The 25,152-nt window shown below is 44.3% G+C and overlaps 1 protein-coding gene across 7 annotated transcripts in view; it reads right to left on the bottom strand.

Moving 5' to 3' along the window:
• mcf2la (mcf.2 cell line derived transforming sequence-like a) overlaps positions 1-25,152 on the bottom strand; it is a 275,198-nt gene that overhangs the window by 175,516 nt on the left and 74,530 nt on the right. The window contains exon 1 of one of the 7 annotated variants that reach the window (XM_073046066.1): positions 18,785-18,806. The exons of the other annotated variants lie outside the window; for them this stretch is intronic. The gene's annotated coding sequence lies outside the window, so the exon portion shown is untranslated. Of the gene's footprint in view, positions 1-18,784; positions 18,807-25,152 lie in introns of those variants that run through there. 7 annotated transcript variants of the gene reach the window in all.

Here is a 25,152-nt window from a genome sequence, read left to right as displayed (position 1 = left end):
CCAGTGGTATACGCTTTCAAGCTTTTATAATCTTCTGCCTGATGGCTGGGGAGAGAAAAGAGACTCCCTGGACTTCAACTCTCAAAGACTCAAAGAATAAGGTTTGATTGAGGAATGACCACGCAGGCATGTGGATGTCAACGAGTTAAACCAGCGGGAAGAGTTTAAAAAGAAGGCAGCTTTATAGAGCAGACATCAGAGGAGCAGGTGACGGAGTAGAGGTAGACAGAATAGGAGGGCTTTGGCTCAACAGGGCTTCAGCGATAACAGGTCAAGGCGAGGTAGGTTACTTCTGACGAATAGAAACAGGACATATGGCTGTGAGGCCTGTGTTCTGTTCTGGCTGTCAGATGTGCGAAGTCCAGGAGACTCCCAGCCTCCCAGAAGGTCACATCTGCACCAGGTGCGTCGAGCTGCAGCTCCTTGGAGACCGCATTAGGGAACTGGACATGCAGCTCGATGACCTTCATCTGGTCAGGGAAAGTGAGAAGGTGATGGAGAGAAGTTATAGGTAAGTAATCACACCAGGGCCTCGGGAGACAGATAAGTGGGTAGCAGTCAGGAGGGGGAAGGGCAAGAGTCAGATGCCAGAGAGTACCCCTATGGCTGTCCCCCTTAACAATAAGTACTCCTATTTGAGTACTGTTGTGGGGGGGGGGCATACCTGGATGAAGCAACAGAGTCTGGCCCCATGGCTCAGCAGGGTAGGGAAATGAACAGGAAGGCAGCAGTAATAAGGGACTCTATAGTCAGGGGGTCAGACAGGTGATTCTGTGGATGCAGGAAAGAAACACGGATGGTAGTTTGCCTCCCAGGTGCCAGGGTCTGGGATGTTTCTGATTGCGTCCAAGATATCCTGAAGTGGGAAGGTGAACAGCCAGATGTTGTGGTACATATTGGTATCAATGACACAGACAGGAAAAGGAAGGTGATCCTGAAAACAGACTACAGGGAGTTAGGAAGGAAGTTGAGAAGCAGGACCTCAAAGGTAGTAATCTTGGCAGTGAGTATAGGAATAGAATGAGGTGGAGGATAAATGAGTGGCTGAGGGATTGGAGCAGGGAGCAGGGATTCAGATTTCTAGATCATTGGGACCTCTTTTGGGGCAGGCGTGGCCTATACAAAAAGGACGGGTTGCACTTCAATCCAAGGGGGACAAATATCCTGGCGGGGAGGTTTGCTAAGGCTATTGGGGAGAGTTTAAACTAGAACTGGTGGAGGGTGGGAACCGAACTGAAGAGATGAAGGAAAGGGTGGTTGGCTCACAAATAGAGAAAGCTTGGAGACAGTGCGAGAGGCAAGTGATAGAGAAGGGATATGCTCAGACCAATGGTTTGAGATGTGACTATTTTAATGCAAGAAGCATCATGAATAAAACGGATGAGCTTAGAGAGTAGATCATTACTTGGGGCTATGATGTTGTGGGCATGATAGAGACTGGGATGGCTCAGCGGCAGGAATGGTTACTTAGAGTGCCAGGCTTTAGATGTTTCAGAAAGGACAGGGAGGGAGGCAAAAGAGGTGGGGCATGGCACTATTGATCAGAGGTAGTGTCACGGCTGCAGAAAAGGAAAAAGTCATGGAGGGATTGTCTACGGAGTCTCTGTGGGTGGAAGTTAGAAACAGGAAGAGGTCAATAACTCTGCTGGGTGTTTTTTATAGACCACCCAATAGTAACAGGGACATCGGGGAGCAGATAGGGACAGATTCTGGAAAGGTGTAATAATAACAGGGTTGTCGTGGTGAGAGACTTTAATTTCCCAAATATTGATTGGCATATCCTAGAGCGAGGGGTTTAGATGGGGTGGAGTTTGTTAGGTGTGTTCAGGAATGTTTCTTGACACAATATGTAGATAAATCTACAAGACGAGAGGCTGTACTTGATCTGGTATTGGGAAATAAACCTGGTCAGGTGTCAGATCTCTCAGTGGGAGAGCATTTTGGAGGCACTGATCACAATTTTATCACCTTTACCATAGCATTGGAGAGTGACAAGAACAGACAAGTTAGGAAAGCGTTTAATTGGAGTAAGGGGAAATATGAAGCTATCAGGCAGGAACTTGGAAGCATAAATTGGGAACAGATGTTCTCAGGAAATATACGGCAGAAATGAGGCAAATGTTCAGGGGATATTTGCGTGGCGTTCTGCATAGGTACATTCCAATGAGACAGGGAAAGGATGGTAGGGTACAGAAACCATGGTGTACAAAGGTTGTTGAAAATCTAGTCAAGAAGAAAAGCTTACAAAAGGTTCAAAAAGCTAGGTAATGATAGAGATCTAGAAGACTATAAGGTTAGCAGGAAGGAGCTTAAGAATGAAATTAGGAGAGTCAGAAGGGGCCATGAGAAGGACTTGGCAGACAGGATTAAGGAAAACCCCAAGGCATTATACAAGTATGTGAAGAGCAAGAGGATAAGACATGAGAGAATGGGACCAATCAAGTGTGACAGTGGAATAGTGTGTGTGGAACTGGAGGAGATAGCAGAGATACTTAATGAATACTTTGCTTCAGTATTCACTACGGAAAAGAGGATGTGCTGGAGCTTTTGGAAAGCATCAAGTTGGATAAATCTCCGGGACCAGATGAGATGTACCCCATTGCTGTGGGAGGTGAGGGAGGAGATTGATGAGACTCTAGCAATGATCCTTCCATCAATCAATGGGGATGGGAGAGATTCGGGAGGATTGGTGGGTTGCAGATGCCGTTCCCTTATTCAAGAAAGGGAGTAGAGATAGCACAGGAAATTATAGACCAGTGAGTCTTACTTCAATGGTTGGTAAGTTGATGGAAAAGATCCTGAGGATTTAGAGATTTAAGAAACAATTGGAGAGGCATAATATGATGAGGAATAATCAGCATGGCTTTGTCAAAGGCAGGTCATGCCTCACGAGCCTGATTGAAATTTCTGAGGATGTGACTAAACATGTTGATGAACGTAGAGCAGTAGATGTCATGCATATGGATTTCAGCAAGGCATTTGATAAGGTACCCCATGCAAGGCTTATTGAGAAAGTAAGGAGGCATGGGATCCAAGGGGACATTGCTTTGTGGATCCAGAACTGGCTTGCTCACAGAAGGCAAAGAGTGGTTGCAGATGAGTCATATTCTGCATGGAGGTCAGTGACCAGTGGTGTGCCTCAGGGATCTGTTCTGGAACCCCTTCTCTTCATGATGAGGAAGTGGAGGGATGGGTTAATAAATTTGCTGATGGTGGAGGCAGATACGATAGAGTCTTTTAAGAGGCTTCTGGATGGAGCTTAGAAAAATAGTGGGCTATGGGTAACCCTAGGTAATTTCTAAAAACATGTTCGGCACAGCATTGTGGGCCGAAGGGCCTGTATTGCGCTGTAGGTTTTCGATGTTCTAATATCAGAGTCTTTGATTATAGCAGTTGTTTTACTGACATAGTGAGAAGTGGAGGAAAGGCTGATGTTCACAATTCTCTGCAGTTTCCTGCTGTCTCAGGCAGAGCAGTTGTTATACCAAGCTATGATGCATCTGGAAATGATGCTTTATCAATAAAAATTGGTGAGGGTCAAAGGGGACATGCCAACATTTTTTAGCTTCTTCAGGAAGTAAAAGTGTTGGTGCATTTTTCATATCTGTGACATCTGCATGGTTGGACCAGGACAAGCTATTGATAATGTCACTCCTAGGATCTTGATGCTCTCAACCTCAGCACCACTGATGTAAAGAGGACATCTGTACTACTCCCCTTCCTGCTTGATCTTTGTTTTGCTGAGACTGGGGCTGTTGTCATGACACCATATTACCAGGCTATCTATCTTGTTCCTGTACTCTCAATGTTCTTTGAGATACAGCCCATTATGGGGGTATCATCTGCAAACGGAGTGAGAGCAGATTCTGGCCACATAGTTTTGAATAGACTGGGTTGAGGACATAGACTTGTGGGTCTCCAGTGTGGAGGATAATATTGGTGGAGGCATTGCTGCCTATCTTACTAATTATGGTCTGTCAAGGATCCAGCTGCAAAAGGAGGCGGAGTCCCAGTTTAGGAGTTTGGAGATAAGTGTTTGGAATTATAGTGCCGAATGTTGAGTCAATAATCAACATTCTAATGTAGGTGTCTTTACTGTTCAGATGCTCCAGAGATTAATGTAGGCCAGTACTGATGGCATCTGCCACAGACCTGTTTTGTCAGTAGGTAAATTGCAGTGGGTAGATGTTGTCTAGAAAGCTGAAACTAATCCATGCCATGACCATCCTCTAGAAAAACTTCATGATGATGGATGTCAGAGGCAATGGGTGGTAGTCTTTTAGGCATGTAACCTTGTTTTTCTTAAGTACTGGGATGATAGTGATCTTATAAAAGAATTAGGAAATCTCAGATTGAATCTAAGAGAAGTTAAAAAAATGTCTACAAATATTCCAACAGCTGATCTGCTCATGATCTAAGGATACATTCAAAGACACTATCCAGGCCAGATGCTTTCCACAGGTTCACTCTCTGGAAGTTTGATCCACTCTTTTCCTGCTATTTGCATTTCTGGTACCATAGTTGCAACTCATTTTGCATTTCTGGTACCATAGTTGCAAATCATTTTGCCACCCAAGTCAGTTGCTATGTATCATCTTTAAGGCATGTCAATGAGAACTGTATACAGGATGGCACTATTGCACAGCTTGTAGAGCCAATGCTTCTGAGTTCTAATGACCTGAGTTCATTTCTGACCTCCAGTGCTATCCATGTGCAGTTTGCATGTTCTTCCTGTGACAATGTGTGCTTTATCTAGGATTCTGTCAGAATAAAAAATGAGGATAGGGAACCTTGATTTTTGAGATATTGAGGCCATAATTAAGAAGAAGGCAGCAGGGTGTCACAAGGGGACGTGGAGACTGGACCCAAATGCAGGATGCAGGCACTGAAGTACTAGGGGCAGGACAGGAACAACTAAAGGATAGAACAAGATGGGGAGACCGTGGCATGCAAAGGTGATCCTGGGGTTCAGAGAGTTCATGGCGAAAGGCAGGACCCTGGAGTTCATGGCGAAAGGATGGGTCTATAGGACAAGGAATGCTGGGAGGATAGCCCCCTGGGCAGGCCACATTAATTCTGGGCATTGCCCAGCCTCCCAGGCAAGAACACAGGGGCCTGGGCAGGTCGCAGGGCACCTGAGCAGGATGCGGGGCACAACCCATCAGAAGCGAGGGGTAGGAAAGGATCAGAGTCCTCAGGGCGGGCCGCATAGCTCCTGGGCAGGGCTGCCTCCCAGGCAGGAACACGGGGCCTGGGCAAGACGCAGGGTACCTGGGCAGGTTGCGGGGCACAACCTGTCAGAAGAGAGGGGTAGGAAAGGGTCAGAGTCCCCCGCCGGGCAACGGCAGTCCAGCCTGCTTACCCGACGGAGGCAAGGGATCAGAAGGGAGCTCGGTCCAGGGTGACTACAAGAACAGACTTACAGAACTAGATGATTAACAGTGGGTACTCCAAGCCAGGGTCAAAACAGGATAGCCAGGCAAACAGCACAACAGCACAAACAAGGCAAACCAGACGGAACAGCAGGTACAAGACAAACAGGGGAACAGGACAACCCCCCAACTAGACTCAGTCCCAGAGCCCCTTATATACACCTGCCAGCCGATAGGCATCAGGTGCACCTCCATAAACCAAGTTGATCCTATTTGGGCTTAAGGGTGAAAGGAGGGACGGCTACAAGACCCAGAGTCCGGAGTCCACGGACCGGATCAAGACCCGGAATGTGGGCTTCAGACCGGACCATAACACAGGGAGGAGCAAATGAGATATTTAAGGAGTATTAGAAATACAAGAGAACACTTAAAAGGGAAATCAGAAGTGCCAAAAGAAGACATGAGGTTGCTTTAGCAGATAAGGTGAAGGAGAATCCCAAGGGCTTTCTACAGAGCAAAATTAGTCTTCTGGAAGATCAGAGTGGTTATCTATGCACAGTGTCAAGTGTATTAACTCAGGAGGTGGACACAGAGTCTATAGAAGTGAGGCAAAGCAGCAGCAAGGTCAAGAACCCTATACAGATTACTGAGGGGGAGCTGTTTGCTGTTGAGGCAAATTAGGGTGGATAAACCCCAGGGCCTGACATGCTGCTGCATCAGACTGCAGGAGGCCAGTGCAGAAATTGCAGGTGCTCTAGCATAGATACTTAAAACATCCTTAGCCACAGTTGAGGGGCCAGAAGATTAGCAGATAGCTAATGTCACTCCACTATTTAAGAATAAGCTGGGAAATTATAGGCTGGTGAGCTTGACATCAGTAGTGGGCAAGTTATTGGAAAATACTCTAAGAGACCAGATATATAAGTATTTGAACAGACAGGGATTGATTAGGGATAGTCAATATGGCTTTGTGCATGGCAAGTCATGTCTAACCAATCTTAAAGAGTCTCTCAAAGAAGTTAACAGGAATATTCATGAAGGCAAGCGATATTCTTCACATGGTCCCACATGACAGACTGGTTAAGAGGATTCAGTAAATTGGTTTGGTGGGTGAAGTAAGGGTAGTAATAGATGGACGCGTCTCTGTTCGGGGCACTGAGACTAGTGGTGAGCCACAGCGATCGGTGTTGTTTGTCACCTACTTCAACAATCTGCATGATAGTCTGGTAAACTGGATCAGCAAATCTGCAGGTGAAACTGAGATTGGAAGTATAGTGGACAGCAAGAAAGGCTATCAAAGCTTACAGCAGGATCTGAACCAGCTGGAAAAACGGGATGATAATTGGTGAATGGAATTGAATGCAGACAAGTATGAGGGGTTGCAGTTTGCAAGGACAAACCAGGGTAGGACTTAGGAAACTTAGATCAGTCCTGACGAAGGGTCTCAGCCCGAAATGTCGACAGTGCTTCTCCTTATAGATGCTGCCTGGCCTGCTGCGTTCCACCAGCATTTTGTGTGCGTTGTTTGAATTTCCAGCATCTGCAGATTTCCTCGTGTTTGTAGGACTTGGATGGGGAGTTGTGGGCCACCGAGGAGTGCAGTAGAATTGAGGGATTTGTGAATACAGATCCATAATTCCTTGAAAGTGGCATAAAGGTAGATAGAGCTGTAAAGAAAGCATTTAGTACACTGACCTTCATAAATCAAAGTAATAAGTACAGGAATCAGGATGTTGTGTTGCAGTTGTATATGGCATTGGTGAGACCTAATTTGCAATTTTGGTCACCTATCTGTAGTAAAATGTCAATAAAATTGAAAGAGTGCAGAGAAAATTGACAAGGATATTGCAGGGAGTGGAGGACCCAAGTTATAGGCAAAAGTTGAGTATGTTAGGACTTTATTTCCTAGAGCAGGAGTTCCCAACCTGGGATCCACGGACCCCTTGGTTAATGGCAGGGGTCCATGGCGTAAAAAAGGTTGGGAACCCCTGCCCTGGAGCATAGTAGAATGAGGGGAGATTTGATAGAGGCATACAAAATTATCAGGGGTATTGATAGGGTCAATACAAGCAGGCTTTTTCCACTAAGTTTGGGTGAAACTAGAACTAGATATGATGGGTGAAGAGTGAAAGGTGAAATGATTAATGGAACATGAGGGGCAACTTTTTCACTCAGAGGGTGGTGAGAGTGTGGAACGAACTGCCAGCGGAAGTGGTGGATGCAAGGTAGTGAGGTAGTGTTCATGGGTTGAATGTCCTTTCACGAATCAGATGTCTGAGGGGAAAAAGCTGTTCTCGAATCATGCTTCTGTACCTCCTCCCTGAAGTAGCAATGAAAAGAGGGCACATCCTGGCTGATGGAGATCCTTAATGATGGATGCCACCTTTTTGAGGCATTATTCCTTGAGGATATCCTGGATGCTGGGAAGGCATTATAGAGCTGACTGAGTTTACAACTTTCTGCAGATTATTTTGATCCTGTACAATGGCCACTCCATACTAAATGGTGATGCAACCAGTTAGAATGTTCTCCGTGGTATATCTGTAGAAATTCGAAATTGCCTTTGCTGACATATTAAATCTCCTCAAACACCTAATGAAATATATGAATATGCCTTTCTTTATGTTGGTCCCAGGATAAATCCTCACACATGTTGACACCCAGGAACTTGAAATTGCTCACCCTACCCTTTCCACAATGAGGACTGGTGTGTGTTCCCTCAACTTATCTTTTCTGAAGTCCACAATCAATTCTGTGTGCTTACTGATGTGGAGTGCAAGGTTGTTACTGCGACACCACTCAACTACCTGATATATCTCACTCCTGTATGCCTTCTTGTCACTAGACTTTTAGTAGACTTACTAGACATTTATCTTCTTGTGTCAGTAAATGGCAGCATAAGTGGAGACCAATGAATTTCCCAATGCTATGTTCATAAACCTGTGGTATATCTAAAATTACCAACATAACTGAATGAATGACTTAAGAAAATAGTCCTTCATAGTCCTTTATTCTCAATATTCCTGGATTTCAGAGCTTTAAAATGGATGGGGGGGGGAAGGGGAGGAGGGGTGGTATTACTGGTCAGGGATACTATTACAGCCACAGAAAGGGTGGGTAATGTAGCAGGATCCCCTTTTGAGTCAGTATGGGTAGAAGTCAGGAACAGGAAGGGAGCAGTTACTCTATTGGGAGTATTGTATAGGCCCGTTGGTAGCAGCAGAGATACCGAGGAGCAGATTGGGATGCAGATTTTGGAAAGGTGCAAAAATAACAGCGTTGTTATCATGGTTGACTTTAACTTCCCTAATATTGATTGGCACCTGATTAGTTCTAATGGTTTAGATGAGGTAGAATTTGTTAAGTGCGATAAAGATGGATTCCTGTCACAGTATGTTGACAGGCCAACTAGGAGGAATGCCATCCTAGATCTAGTATTAGGTAATGAACCGGGTCAGGTCACAGATCTCTCAGTGGGTGAGCATCTGGGGGACAGTAACCACCACTCCCTGGCCTTTAACGTTATCATGGGAAAAGATAGAATCAGAGTGAACAGGAGAACTTTTAATTAGGGAAGGGCAAATTATGAGGCTATAAGGCTAGAACTTGCAGGTGTGAATTGGGATGATGTTTTTGCAGGGAAATGTACTATGGACGTGTGGGCGATGTTTAAGGATCTCTTGCAGGATGTTAGGGATAAATTTGTCCCAGTGAGGAAGATAAAGAATGGTAGGGTGAAGGAACTATGGGTGACAAGTGAGGTGGAAAATCTAGTCGGGTGGAAGAAGGCAGCATACATGAGGTTTGGGAAGCAAGGATCAGATGAGTCTATTAAGGAATATAGGGTAGCAGGAAAGGAGCTTAAGAAGGGGCTGAGGAGAGCAAGAAGGGGGCATGAGAAGGTCTTGGTGAGTAGGGTAAAGGAAAACCCCAAGGCATTCTTCAATTATGTGAAGAACAAAAGGATGACAGGAGTGAAGGTAGGACCGATTAGAGATAAAAGTGAGAAGATGTGCCTGGAGGCTGTGGAAGTGAGCGAGGTCCTCAATGAATACTTCTCTTCAGTATTCACCACTGAGAGGGAATGATGACGGTGAGGACAATATGAGTGAGGTTGATGTTCTGGAGCATGTTGATATTAATGGAGAGGAGGTGCTGGAGTTGTTAAAATACATTAGGACGGATAAGTCCCCAGGGCCTGATGGAATATTCCCCAGGCTGCTCCACGAGGTGAGAGAAGAGATTGCTGAGGCTCTGGCTAGGATCTTTATGTCCTCGTTGTCCATGGGAATGGTACCGGAGGATTGGAGGGAGGCGAATGTTGTCCCCTTGTTCAAAAAAGGTAGTAGGGATCGTCTGGTTAATTATAGACCAGTGAGCCTTACATCTGTGGTGGGAAAATTGTTGGAAAAAATTCTTAGAGATAGAATCTATGGACATTTAGAGAATCATGGTCTGATCAGGGACAGTCAGCATGGCTTTGTGAAGGGCAGATCGTGTCTAACAAGCCTGATAGAGTTCTTTGAGGAGGTGACCAGGCATATAGATGAGGGTAGTGCAGTGGATGTGATCTACATGGATTTTAGTAAGGCATTTGACAAGGTTCCACATGGTAGGTTTATTCAGAAAGTCAGAAGGCATGGGATCCAGGGAAGTTTGGCTAGGTGGATTCAGAATTGGCTTGCCTGCAGAAAGCAGAGGGTCGTGGTGGAGGGAGTACATTCGGATTGGAGGGTCGTGACTAGTGGTATCCCACAAGTATCGGTTCTGGGACCTCTACTTTTTGTGATTTTTATTAACGACCTGGATGTGGGAGTAGAAGGGTGGGTTGGCAAGTTTGCAGACAACACAAAGGTTGGTGGTGTTGTAGATAGTGTAGAGGATTGTCAAAGATTGCAGAGAGACATTGATAGGATGCAGAAGTGGGCTGAGAAGTGACAGATGGAGTTCAACCCAGAGAAGTATGAGGTGGTACATTTTGAAAGGACAAACTCCAAGGCAGAGTACAAAGTAAATGGCAGGATACTTGGGAGTGTGGAGGAGCAGAGGGATCAGGGGGTACATGTCTACAGATCCCTGAAAATTTCCTCACAGGTAGTTAGGGTAGTTAAGAAAGCTTATGGAGTGTTAGCTTTCATAAGTCGAGGGATAGAGTTTAAGAGTCGCGGGGTAATGATGCAGCTCTATAAAACTCTAGTTGGGCCACACTTGGAGTACTGTGTCCAGTTCTGGTCGCCTCACTATAGGAAGGATGTGTAAGCATTGGAAAGGGTACAGAGGAGATTTACCAGGATGCTGCCTGGTTTAGAGAGTATGGATTATGATCAGAGATTAAGGGAGCTAGGGCTTTACTCTCTGGAGAGAAGGAGGGTGAGAGGAGACATGATAGAGGTGTACAAGATATTAAGAGGAATAGATCGAGTGGACAGCCAGCGCCTCTTCCTCAGGACACCACTGCTCAGTACAAGAGGACATGGCTTTAAGGTAAGGGGAGGGAAGTTCAAGGGGGATATTAGAGGAAAGGTTTTTACTCAGAGAGTGGTTGGTGCGTGGAATCCACTGCCTGAGTCAGTGGTGGAGGCAGATACACTAGTGAAATTTAAGAGACTACTAGACAGGTATATGGGGGAATTTAAGGTGGAGGGTTATATGGGAGGCAGGGTTTAAGGGTCAGCACAACATTGTGGGCTGAAGGGCCTGTACTGGTCAGTATTGTTCTACGCTCTATGTTCTATAAAAACCCACAGTACAGAGGACAACAGGGAAGAAAATTTGCCGCTTTTACCATTCTAGCCTGTAAAATCTGCCAGTCTAACAGCAATGTGTTTGACTGCAAACTGCAAAGGGTAACATAGTGTTAAATGAAAATGCCAACCCAAGTTTTACAAAGCCCAAACACGAGGAAATCTGCAGATGCTGGAAATTCAAATGACACACACAAAATGCTGGTGGAACACAGCAGGCCAGGCAGCATCTATAAGGAGAAGCACTGTCAATGTTTCGGGTCGAGAACCTTCGTCAGGACTAACTGAAAGGAGAGATACTAAGAGATTTGAAAGCAGTGGGGGAGGGGGAAATGAGAAGTGATAGGAGAAGACCGGAGGGGGTGGGATGAAGCTAAGAGCTGGAAAGGTGATTGACAAAAAGGATACAGAGCTGGAGAAGGGAAAGGATAATGGGATGGGAGGCCTCGGGAGAAAGAAAGGGGGAGTGGGGGAGCACCAGAGGGAAATGGAGAACAGGCAGAGAGAAAACAAACAACTAAATATGTCAGGGATGGGGTAAGAAGGGGAGGAGGGGCATTAACGGAAGTTAGAGAAGTCAATGTTCATGTCATCAGGTTGGAGGCTACCCAGCCGGTATATAAGGTGTTGTTCCTCCAACCGGAGTGTGGCTTCATCTTGACAGCAGAGGAGGCCATGGATAGACATATCAGAATGGGAATGGGACATGGAATTAAAATGTGTGGCCTGGGAGATCCTGCTTTCTCTGGCGGACTGAGCGTAGGTGTTCAGCAAAACGGTCTCCCAGTCTGCGTCGGGTCTCACCAATATATAAAAGGCCACACCGGGAGCACCGGACGCAGTATACCACACCAGCCGACTCACAGGTGAAGTGTCGCCTCACCGGGAAGGACTGTCTGGGGCCCTGAATGGTGGTGAGGGAAGAAGTGTAAGGGCAGGTGTAGCACTTGTTCCACTTACAAGGATAAGTGCCAAGAGGGAGATCTGTGGGGAGGGATGGGGGGATGAGTGGACAAGGAAGTTGCGTAGGGAGCAATCCCTGTGGAAAGCAGAAAGAGGGGGAAGGGAAAGATGTGCTTGGTAGTGGGATCCCGTTGGAAGTGGCGGAAGTTATGGAGAATTATACGTTGGACCTGGAGGCTAGTGGGGTGGTAGGTAAGGACAAGAGGAACCCTATCCCGAGTGGGGTGGCAGGTGGATGGGGTGAGGGCAGATGTGCGGGAAATGGGAGAGATGCGTTTGAGAGCAGAGTTGATGGTGGACGAAGGGAAGCCCCTTTGTTTAAAAAAGGAAGACATCTCCTTCGTCCTGGAATGAAAAGCCTCATCCTGAGAGCAGATGCGGCGGAGACGGAGGAATTGTGAGAAGGGGATAGCCTTTTTGCAAGAGACAGGGTGGGAAGAGGAATAGGCCAGGTAGCTGTGAGAGTCTGTAGGCTTATAGTAGATATCAGTAGATAAGCCGTCTCCAGAGATGGAGACAGAAAGATCAAGAAAGGGGAGGGAGGTGTAATTACAAAGCCCATCTGGTTCCTTATACAAACTATGATAAAGCAGCCAATGAGCTAGATCATATGGAGGCTGAAGAAATTCTCTCCAAGATTGAGTGGAATCCATGGGCAACACCAATGGTGGCCAAGAAGAATGGGTCTGTCAGGATCTGTGGTGATGTTAAGGTCACCATCTGCCCAGGATAGAGGATATCTTCGCAAACATTTCCAGAGGGAAACACTTCGAAAGTGAACTTAACTGAGGTCTACCTACAGATAGAGGTGGAAGAAGAGTCCAAAGTGTTTCTCACTATAATAGGTTTGATTTTGGAGTAGCATCTGCACCTGCACTCTGGAGACAATAATGGACCAGGTGCTGCAAGTCTGGCCAGGCATGCAGTGTTACCCAGATGATATCATTGTTATGGGCAAGGATGACAAGTAACACCCCAAAACCTCAAAATAGTGTTAAAAAGATTAGAAGATTATGGGTTCTGCACATGATGCAACAAGTGTGAATTCTTTAAACCACAAGAATTACACAGGTGAGCTGCGAAAATTCAAGTAGTGGTAGATGACCCAAGGAAAAGGATGTGTTACAATTACAGTTGCTTCTTAGGATTTGTCAATTACTATAACAGGTTCCTGCCAAACCTGGCTACTGTGCTCCACCCCTTCAACTCATTACTACAGATCAGGAAGAAATGGCGATCAGCAAAGCAGTACAAGGTGGCTTTCCAAAAGACAAAGGAAATGGTGACATCAGGCATTGTACTCACACATCTCAATTCACATGGTCTAGTGAAGCTTGCCTGTGATGCCTCACCTTTTGGTGTAAGTGCAGTCAATCAAATTATGAGTGATAGAAATGAACGCCTCATACCCTTTGCATCACGATCCCTTACTGCTGCAGGAAAGAACTGACAGAAAGGCCATGAGTCTAGTTTGGGGTAAAGCATTTTTCGACCAGTACTTGTATGGGAGAGGGTATGCCCGCATTACTGACCATCAGCCGCTACTGTCCTTTTTCAATCCACAGAATTTTCACTAATAGCAGCAACACAAATGCAGAGATGGGCTCTGTTTCTTGGAGGTCACAACTACAAGATCAAATTCAAAAGAACAACTAATCATGGAAATGTTGATGGATTGTTCCATTTTCATGGGCTCCACTCAACTTTGGAAAATAAAATACCTAAAAATTCTACAAAAGAGGACCTTCCTCTTGGAATATTCTTCCTAATGCAAATCAACGGTCTCCCTATTATGACAGAGATGACCCAAAGGGAAACCAGAAAAGACACCACACTATTTCAGGTCTACATGGCAATCCAAAATGACTGATATGTGCAGCAGAAATTCCAGTTCCTCCATTTTTACCAGTGCCGGGATTAATTTGCCCTTGACAGAGGTTGCTTTCTGTGGGAATTGAAAGTTGTTGTGCCATGCAAGCTGAAAACTAAAATGTTGGAGAAGCTACAAGCCAGTCATCTAGGTGTGGTTAAAATGAAAGTGTTGGCCTGAAACTTTGTCTGGTAGCCTAGGATAAATCAACAGCTTGCCATGCTCTGTTCAGAATGCCAACATGTCCAGAAGTTGCCAAGAACAGTCCCTTTCCATCCCTGGGAATGGCCTGCATTGCCCTGGCAGAAGATTCACATGGATTTTGCCAGACCATTCATGGGCATAAATTTCTTGGTAGCAATGGATGCAGCTACTGTCGTGGTTTCTCGAGCCCCACAAATCACCAGGAGACGCAGAAGATTCTTCAAGAAGTATTAAACTTTAATTTGCAAATCAAAGCTGAGACAGTCATTGAGCTAGTCGCTGATTGCCCACCGATCCTTGTACATCGCATTTTTTATAGCAATCTCCTGGTTTAGTTGCATTAGCATATCCAATCAGTCTATAGTTGCGTATCACAAGTACATCCGCCACTATTGTTTCTACCTATTGGCTTAATCATGTTCTAATCTACATCTCTTAGCTACCTCTTATTAACACACCATTGTCTTCTACATTCTTAAGATTTCATTCTCCTACTAAATTGGATACATGCATAGCAAATAGCAAACTCAGACTACATAATCTACATCAAAACTGACTACATAGTTTTGGTTACACAGCAAACAATGCAACTTTTATACTCCAATATATCCCCCCTTTGAGACCCATAGGGTCTCACACAGAGAAAGACTAAGAGTCCGCGCACAAAAGCCCCAATAAACTCAAGCACTTATTCCCAAATCTCAGGTTAAACTATAATTTTCCGCGCCAAGACCCCCTGTTACCCTGGGCTGCTAATTGCCCATAGCTCCTCTGTCCCCCTCCTTGGGACTTCCAGTCCTGTCTGGGCTGTTTGAATTTAGTCTGTTCCTGATAGGGCATTTGTGGGAATGCTCCTCCAAAGACGTTATTGGCATGGGGTTCATGCGCGGGCGTGGAGAGGTGGTCCCTTGGTCGGGATGTGGTGCTGAACCTCGTGTCTGGGCATGGCTGCCGTGAACTGCAGTGCCAGAATCGATGGAAAGTCCGCCAGGATTTTGGTGAATTCGTTGTCCAACAGCGTGATGGAGTCGAGGTGTGGGGCCGGCAACTTGGCTTCACCCAGGGAGAATGTCTGGAAAGTCTCGGCATGTACCAGTCTTTTCCCTTGCAAGTCGACCAGCAGGCTGTGAACTCGCAAGAAGTCCGCCCCCAGGAGTGGTTGGGCCACAGCGGCCAGTGTGAAGTCCCATGTGAACCGGCTGGCACCGAACTGGCAGCTGCACTGTGCGGGTGCCGTAGGTCTGTATCGTGCTGCCGTTAGCAGCCCTCAGGGTGGGTCCTGGCTTCCTGTTGCGGGTGTCGTACCCCTTCGGGGGCAAGACGCTGATTTCCGCTCCGGTGTCGACCAAGAAGCGGTGTCCCGACTGTTTGTCCCAGACGTACAAGAGGCTGTTCTGGTGGCCAGCCACCATAGTCATTAGTGGCAGCTGGCCCTGGCTCTGGCCCTTGCAGGGCGGGCGACAACGACGGGCTTTTGTGCCCCACCGCTGGTAGTAGAAACACCACTGTTCACTGTCCTCCTCACTCCTTCCTCTGTGCTGTGTGCGCCCCCCTGCCGGGCCTGGTTTGGTCCGCTGTTGGGCGCGTGGCCTGGTAATCTGACCGACGGAAGCCACGCTCTCCCTCTTGGCTTTCCACAGCACGTCTGCCCAGGCCGCCACCTTCCGGGGGTCGCTGAAATCTGCGTCGGCCAGCAGCAGATGTATGTCCTCGGGCAGTTGCTCTAAGAACGCTTGCTCGAACATGAAGCAGGGCTTGTGTCTGTCGGCCAGGGACAGCATCTCGTTCATCAATGCTGATGGCAGTCTGTCTCCCAAACCGTCCAGGTGAAGCAGGCGGGCATCCCGCTCACGCGGTGAGAGGCCAAAGGTCCCAATGAGCAGCGCTTTGAATGCTTCATATTTGCCTTCTTCCAGGGGCAACTGTATGAAATCGGCAACCTGGGCGGCCGTCTCCTGGTCAAGGGCGCTCACCACATGGTAGTAACGCTTGGAATCAGAGGATATCTGCCGAATCCGGAACTGGGCTTCTGCTTGGCTAAACCACACGCGTGGTCGCAGCGTCCAGAAAGTCGGCAGTTTTAGCGAAACTGCGTGAACAGATGAAGAGTCGGTCATCTTTGGTCCAAATCCCGTTTGGACCGTCGGGGTCACCACTGTAGCAATGTGCTACACACAGCGCTGAAATAACGACACGCAGTCGGTAAGCCGTTTCGAGATTAGTTTATTCAAACTTCGCGGCGCTGGCATTTAATCCCTAGCGCCTGCCCTCTCCAGGCGGAAATGACGTCAGAGGTGCGTGACCAAAGTCTCCCCCCGCGTGCTGGCTATTTGTGAGCCGGTTCGCCTGCACAGAAAGTGGGCCGCCACAAGGCCCCGGAACCTGAGATTGTTTCACAGCCACAAGTCTCACCTGACAAGCAGGAAAAACATTATCCCAATTATGTAAGAAATCCTCCACAGCAACTAAACCTTCAGGCCTGAATAGGACAATTTAAAATTTACTATGCTGTGGACATCTATTTAGGAGTTGTATTATATATTATATAAGTAAATATATTGTTTGATTAAGCTTTTTTGTTGTTTACACAATTCATTACAGTTTACATGTAAAAGTACATGAATGGCAGACATCATTACACAACCACGTCAAAAGTGTATGCCTCACTAAAAGTGTGTGCCTTACAGGTTATCCACAACTCCATGCTTTTCTTTCAATTAGTTTGGAGTTATGAAGCATTATAGTTCACATTTGTCTGCATTAAATTCTATCTAACATTTTTCAGCCCATTTTTCCTGCTGGTCCAGATTCCACAGTAAACTTTGATAGCCTTCCTTGTTGTCCACTACACCGCCAATTTTGGTGTCATCCACAAATTTGCTGATCCAGTTTACCACATTATCATTAAGACTGTTGATATAGATGACAAACAACAACAGCCTAGCATCGGTTTCTGCAGCACACCACTAGTCCAGTCAGGATGGCAACCATCTACTACCATGCTTTGACTTCTCGTTTGAAGCCAATGTCAATTCCGATGTACTACCTTACTTCATCCTGAATGCCAAGCAGCTGAACCTTTCTGTCCAGCCTCCCGTGCGGGACCTTGTCAAAGGCCTATGTGTCTGCAATTTCCTATTTTTTGTTCTCCAGTTCTACCATCCTCTGAGGCAGAATGGGTAACAACTGTAATCCACATACCCTCCTTGTGTCTCTTTGCCCTTAATTTTCATCTCTTGGTCCTTATATCATCAGCTAATGGGAAGAGAATTATCTACGTGATGTAAAAATGTCATAATCTTGTACACCTCTATCACATCTTTCTTCATCCTGCTTTATTATAAGAAAACTTCTGCTAAAATCTCTCATTCCTGGAACTATTCTGAAAAATCGTGTCGGCAGTTTCTCAAACACCTGCACATTTTTTAAATTATGATGACCACAAATAAATGTGATACTTTAATTGTGAGTGAGCAGAGTTTTCTATAGGTTCAGAATAACTTCAGTTTTAATTTTCAATGCCTCTGTTTATGACGCCTGAAAATCCATATATTTCGTAATCTGATCCCTCAGTGTATCCTGTCACAGCTAAAGATCTCTGAACACGAATCCCCAGATCCTTCTGTTCCTGCACAATCTTTACAATGGCCATAAAGTCTCCATTATCACTAGCCATCCCTTTGACCAAATGTAGCAGCCCCACTCTTCTGTTTAAATTCCATCTCCCTTTTTGTTCTTTCTACTTGCCCATGTCCTTTTTCAAATCCTTCCGAGTTTAAAGTTTACCAACGATACTAATACCCAAGTCATTTAGACATGTATCAAAACAAATACAGTGGACCTGACTCTCTCTACCATCCTCCAGTATTAAAAATAACTAGTTATCATGATTCACTGTTATTTTTTATTTAAATTGACTTTTGTTGAACAGCACTTTGTCTGAAATTCTTTCTAAAAATCCATATTGACAATTTCCACTGCATTCCCCTCATAAATCTTCTGTTGCTTCATCAATTTAATTATGTGTTTCAAGCTGATTTGTCTTTTATAAATCTATAACTAGCTTTCCTTAAATTACTCAAGTTGTTTTAGTTTCTGATTGGTGTTACTAAGATCTTTACCTCTGACCATTGTTGCAAAATTGAAAACACATTAAAAAAGGTTTGTGTGAACTTTCTAATACCACTTCAACAAGATCAAGTCATCTGCCTAAATATGGGAGAATTTATTTCTCTTATTATTACTTAATAGTTATGTATTTCAATTGCACTGTTACGGAGAAAAAATAAAAATAACTACCGTATTTCACTGAGAAGGTTCCAAGGTTCTCCTGTTTGTTTTGCAGAGCAGTCAGTTTTTGTGTTTTTTTAAACAAGCACAAGCAAGCTAGGAGAATTCAGTCATTTATCCAGCTTTTCAGCAACAATACAAGTCAAGCATCTCTGTCCTTACCACAAAACTGGGGCAATCAATGGTCTTTATAATGACTGAAGCACTCTGGTAAAGCTGAAACAGCCACTCATCCTATTTAAAAATCAATTACAACAACAAATACAATAAGCCCAAAGGAAGGCTCTGTGTGCATGCTTCCTTCCTGGCTAGTAATAGTCAAGCTAAATTTAAACACCGACCTTAAACTGAGGAACTCAAAGAATAAAGCACATCTGCATTGTAGGATGCAACGTCTGCTTCAGAATTACCCAGACAGGAGTGAAACTTCTACTTGTCAGACATGGAGCTGTGTTGGCACAATATGCAAAATAGTCCCCACTTATCTATTCAAATATATTTCTGAAGATATTTCATTGTTTTCTGCAGCCTTGTCAGCTTTTTGCATGGGTTAACAAAATGACATTCATTCAATGCCTTTACCGAATGCATTATGGTCAATTAAGTAATTGTGTGCACACAGTTGAAGGAAATATGGCAGCCAACTTGTGCCCAGCAAAGTCCCATTTACAGTAAAAATGAGGGATAAGTTTTGACCCAGCAGAGGAACCTCCTTCCTCTTCAGCTTGTGCCCCAAGCTGGGCACCAGACGGGCAGATGGAGCCTCAGTTTACAGAAATCTGCTATCAGTCAACTTGTGTATGTTTCTTCCAAAAGGTGGACATATTTGATCCAGACCACAATATTAGAAATATTAGATGATACTGCAAAGAAGGATGATGGTCAGGGTGATTTCATGAAACCTGTATTAACTTTGAATAAATTAATGTGATGCTAGCTATGGGGGTGGAACACTTAAATATTTCAGGCATCCACTTCTATTAAGCTAGGAACAGAACAATTGATTATCAAATAACTTTTCAGTTATGAGTCTGCTGCTCTTTTTTCTAGGCCATATTCCTACTGAACACTTCAAAACAACAATTATCAGAATGCTAGATGAAGATTTTTTTTGCTGAAGCCATTTGGGTGGAGACTTCCCAAACTCAATTAGCAGAACACAAATTGACATTTAAGATAAAGCAGATTGCTATGTAGCACAAATCCTGTTACTGAAGTCTGCTGTACTTTGCAATGTCTAAAGCTTGAGTCTGGCTAATCTGAGTCGGTAATGCATTATATGCTAGCAGATGTAATACTATTGCAATACCATCCTTTAAGGGTCATTTACATAAATAACTCTCACCAACAATGATAGTGGACTACCGCAATCCACAACTGCTCGGGATTTCTTACAAATTCTGGAACTGTGAACAGAATTAGAGGTAACAGCAGGTTGTTATCTGAGAATTTATCCAGTTCTGTTGAGATCTTACAGCACTACAGAATAGTTTTGTCTACAGTTTACAAGGTGAGAAAGAACTGCACCAAGTTTCTAGGAAACAACAATACTTCCTTAGGATTTCAGCATGCATGGAAAGGATGGCAAGATATGCCAAGGTGCTGTGACTGGCACCTATTCCCAGAAAACAGTAGCCTGCAGCTGTACAGAACATGTCCACGTCTTTCTCCTGAAGCTGTCTCCCAGGTCCTAGAGCCTTTATTCCATGGAAAACATCTTCCCTGCATCCAGCCTGCAAGCTCAGAAAAGCTTTGTATTTCTCAATGAAAATACAGTGCCAGACTCGTCAATTTTTCCTCTTTAGGCAATCCTGATATCCCTGGAACCAATCTAGTGAATCTTGCTACACTCATTTGGCAGCCAACACATCCTCTGAGGTAAGGAGATCAAAACTATGTAATCAATGTAGTTGCAATAAGACTTCTGTATTCCTGTCTTCAAATTATTTCAACCTAAAGGCCAACATACTATGTCCTATTCATTCCCTTACTGAACCTATATGTGGGTCTTCAGTGACAGGTATACAAGGTCCTTTTGAATATTATCACCACCCAGTTTCTCACTATCTCACAAAATTGTCTCTTTTTCTGTTATGTGCACCAAAGTGGATTGTTCCACAATGTTTTATAATTTATTGACATACAGTGTAGAGTAGGCCCTTTGACTCATGCTGCCCAGCAGTCCTCCAATTTAATCCTAGCCTAATCACAGGACAATTTATAATGACCAATTAACCTATCAATTGATATGTCTTTGGACAATGGGAGAAGACTAGGAAACCCATGTAGCCACTAGGAGAACATACAAACTCCTTACAGGCAGCAGCGGGAATTTTCCCACAATATACACTAAGTTGACTGCCTCACTCACTTAACTCCTCCATGTCCCTTGAAACTTCATTACAATCTTTTTCGTACCCATGGTCGCACCTATTTTAGTTTTGTTAGCAAACTAAGAAATAAGAAATTGAGTTCCTCAGCCAAATCATTGATATTGATTGTGAAAAGCTAAAGACCAAGCACTAATTCTCTCTCCCCACCCCATCACCAACCTAGACACAGTTTAGCAAGATAAGAAGAATCCCTTCCACTCTTTACCTTACAATAGCCAATGTTTAATCCACATCAGATTGTGGATGCCCTAACCTCCTGTGTGGCAATTTATCGAGTGCCTTCAGAAAATCCACTGGTTTTAGCCATCACATCCTTAAAGAACTCCAGCAGATTTGTCAACCATGATATTTCCTTATTGGCTCTGACAATTGCAATATATTACAATCTTCATTATAGATTCCAATGTTTTCCTTACCACAGATACCAGGCTAATGGGGTTGAACTTTCCTGTTTTTGCTCTCCCTCTTATCTTGAATAGCGGAATTGCATTAGCTCACCCTCTAATCCTTAGGAACACTCCAGAATGCACAGAGCTTTAGAAGGCAATTCCACTACCTCTAAAGCCAACTCCTTCAAAGTGCGCAGATGTAGATCATTGTGCTCCTTAGAATTGATTGGCTTTCAAGCCCACCAACTACTCTTGTACTATTTGTTGACTTGGTTCTTTCAGTTCCTCATCCTTATCAATATATTCATATTCTAGTAAATCCAGTAGATTTTGCATATCTTCTTCTGTTAAGTTTCATGCAAAGTCATGGTTTAATTATTATACTTGTTCCTTATTTCTAGTTATACATTTCTGTGGTCTGTCTTTAAAGCACCCACACTTTGCCTTTTTAAGAGCTTTCGATAGTTACTAAAGCTGTATTTATGTTTCTTGTTTGTGTATTTGAATTTTCTGCCTTTTTTTGTTTTGGTCCATCTTCTCTGAAGTATAAAATTCTCTTATCTTCAAATGCACTATTTCTGACAATTCTATAAGATTCTTCCTTGGATTTAAATTAAAAGAAAGCAATTGCCGGAAGTGCCTGCAAAGCCAGGGTAAGCATCTATTCTTTGAGCAACACTTCCCTAGGTGCTGAGAAGTTCAGAATTGTTAGGGTCTATGGGACCTTCAGACATCTAATTGCTCAATAAAATGCCACTCAGTCTCACTTGATGACATTGCCATATTCAATTGTTGCCCTCTAAAGCTTTGACCATTTATCTATCCTCACCCCACTGTAAGCCATCATGGGGATAACTTATTTCAAATTCCTTCTAGAACTGTCCAAACATCTGCATTTATCACATGGACAAATGACAAGTAAGTACAGAAGAATAAGATGAATAACTTTGAAAGGAGAAGCTCTGTAACCACCTGATACCCTCTCAAGGCACTAAACTGCAAGGGTATCTTTGGAGGAGTTCACAGAATACACTGGAGACATTCTCTTGTCTAACATGGAATTGGTCAAGGAACAGGCTAGTTTAGAAATGTTGAGTAATGAGAAGGGATGAGGGAAAGCGCTCATGGAGCAGGAACCACAGAACAGTTAGCATAACTTAGACCTGAAACTAACTTCTTAAAGTTATGACGTTTATGAAAGTGGAGGCAAAGTGTGTAATAAGATAATGATTTTTCTTAATTGGATAAGAAATGGCAGTTGGTTAAAGGGATATCTTATAAATTTCATGGAAATATCCCACTATGAAATAAAACTTTACAAAAAGGATGATTCTTTCATTACAAACAAAGGATATCAAGGATAGTATCAAACTGGGAAAAAAGTAAACCCGAAAGAACATTAATTTAGGAACAATAGACAAACAAAAATACGAGAGGGAAAATAAATTATAACCATATAACAACTACAGCATGGAAACAGGCCATCTTGGCCCTTCTAGTCCGTGCCAAACGCTTACTCTCACCTAAGATTGTGCGAGAAATGTGATAAGAAATATAAAATGAGATACTAAATATATAAAAAGGAATATAGTAATTAAGATAAAGGTTATCTGTGTCACAACAGTGTATAAACTCTGTTTTTCTCCATCCAATCACATTACCTGGAACGACTGGACTTTTTCTATAGCTCTGCATTTCACAGCTTTTACCTGCAACTTTATTTCTGTTCTTGCTCTAATGTATAGAACATAAAAAACAGTACAGTATGGCCCCTTCCACCAACAATGTTTTGCCAACCCAAGTAAACCTACTCCATAATCAATCGCACCCTACCCTCCTGCATAGCCCATAACTCTCAAGTTTTTCCTTACACATGCTTGTCTAAGAGTTCCTTAAGGGTCTGTAATGCATGTGCCTCTACCAGCAGCCCAGCACTGCATTCTAGGAACATACTACGGTACTCTCTGTAATATCTCCCCTAAATTCACTGGCTCTTCATTCAACCCTGGAACATCTGGACAGCAAAGATGCATACAACATGATGCTCTTTATTGAATGCAGCTCGGCATTCAAACACATCATCATCTCAATAAGCTCCAAGACCTCGGGCTCGATACTTCCCTGTGCAATTGGATTCTCAGTTTCCTCACTTGCAGGCTCCAGTCAGTTCAGACTGGCAACAACATCTCCTCCACGATCTCCAACAGCATAGGTGCACCACAGGGATGTGTGCTTAGCTCCCTGTTCTGATCATTTTACACCTATGACTGTGTAACTAAGTACAGTACATTTGTTGATGACACCACTGTTGTGGGCTGAATCAAAAGTGGTGATGAATCAGCATATTGGGGGGAAAATTGAAAATATGGCTGACTGGTATCATAACAACACCTCTCACTCATTGTCAGCAAGACCAGGGAACTATTGTAGACTTCAGGAAAGGGAAACGGAGGATCAGAAGTGCAAAGGGTTAGCAACTCTAAATTCCTGGATGTTTCTATATTAGAGGACCTGTCCTGGACCCAGCACAAGTGCAATTGGGAAAAAAGCAGTGCAGTGCCTCTAATTCCTTAGGAGTCACTGAAGATTCGATGTGACATCGAAATTTGACAAACTTCTATAGATGTGTAGTGGAGAATTTATTGACTGGCTGCATTGTGGCCTGGTATAGAAACACCAATACCTTTGAAAGGAAAATTCTGTAAAAGGTAGTGGATTTGACACAGTATATCATGAGTAAAGACATCCCAACCTTTCGGCACATTTACATGCTAGTGTAGGAAAGCAGCATCCATCATCAGAGATACCCACCACCCAGGTCAGGGTCTTTTCTTGCTGCTGCCATCAGGTAGAACTTACAAGAACTTCAGGACTTGCACTACCATTTTCAAGAATAGTTACTACCCTTCAATCATCAGGATCTTGAATAAAAAGGGATAACTACACTCATTTGCCCATCATTGAGATGTTTCCCATAACCAATTATCTCACTTTATGGATCCTGTATCTCATTATCTCATGTTCTCAATTTTTTATAAATATTTATTTATATTGCATTTGCACAGTTTGTTGTCTTCAGCACTCTGGTTGACCTTTAAACTTTCCTTCACTCACTGTAAAAGGACATCCTCGGGTATTGGCCATTGTCACTCTAGGGAAAAAGTGCTGGCTGTCCACTCTAGCTATGTCTTTCATAATCTTATACTCCTCTATCAAGTCACATCTCATGCTTCTTCACTCTAAACCTGAGGGGGACCAATACCCTTATGGGCAGATCTGCTAGAACTATATAGGAGAGGGTTTAAACCAGCTTGGCAGGGGGTTAAGAAGCAGGATGATAGGTCAGTCTCATTGGATCGGCTGTAGTGATGACCAACTTCGTGGCTGGAGACTCACTTTTGTGAACTTCAGTTCTAAATAGGGATCGTTCCCTCTGCGACTCCCTAGTCCACACGTCCCTCCCCACAGATCTCCCAGCTGGCACTTATCCCTGCAAGCGTAAGTGCTACACCTGTCCCTACACCTCCTCTCTTACCACCATTCAGGGTCCCAAACAGTCCTTCCAGGTGAGGCAATACTTCACTTGTGAGTCTGTTGGGGTCATCTATTGCATCTGGTGCTCCCGGTGTGGCCTCCTCTACATCGGTGAGACCCGACGCAGATTGGGGGACCGCTTCGTCGAGCACCTCCACTCCGTCCGCCACAACAGATAGGATCTCCTGGTTGCCACCCACTTCAACTCTGTTTCACATTCCCATTCGGATATGTCTATACATGGCCTCCTCTACTGCCATGATGAAGCCAAACTCAGGTTGGAGGAGCAACACCTCATTTACCGTCTGGGTAGTCTCTAGCCCCTTGGTATGAACATCGAATTCTCCAACTTCCAGTAATTCCCTCCCTCTCCCTTCCCCCATCCCACTTTCA

This window comes from Hemitrygon akajei, chromosome 5 (assembly GCF_048418815.1).
Source record: "Hemitrygon akajei chromosome 5, sHemAka1.3, whole genome shotgun sequence".
Taxonomy (NCBI): domain Eukaryota; kingdom Metazoa; phylum Chordata; class Chondrichthyes; order Myliobatiformes; family Dasyatidae; genus Hemitrygon; species Hemitrygon akajei.
The sequence above is the reverse complement of the archived record's forward strand: the minus strand, read 5'-3'. Positions and strand labels throughout refer to the sequence as shown.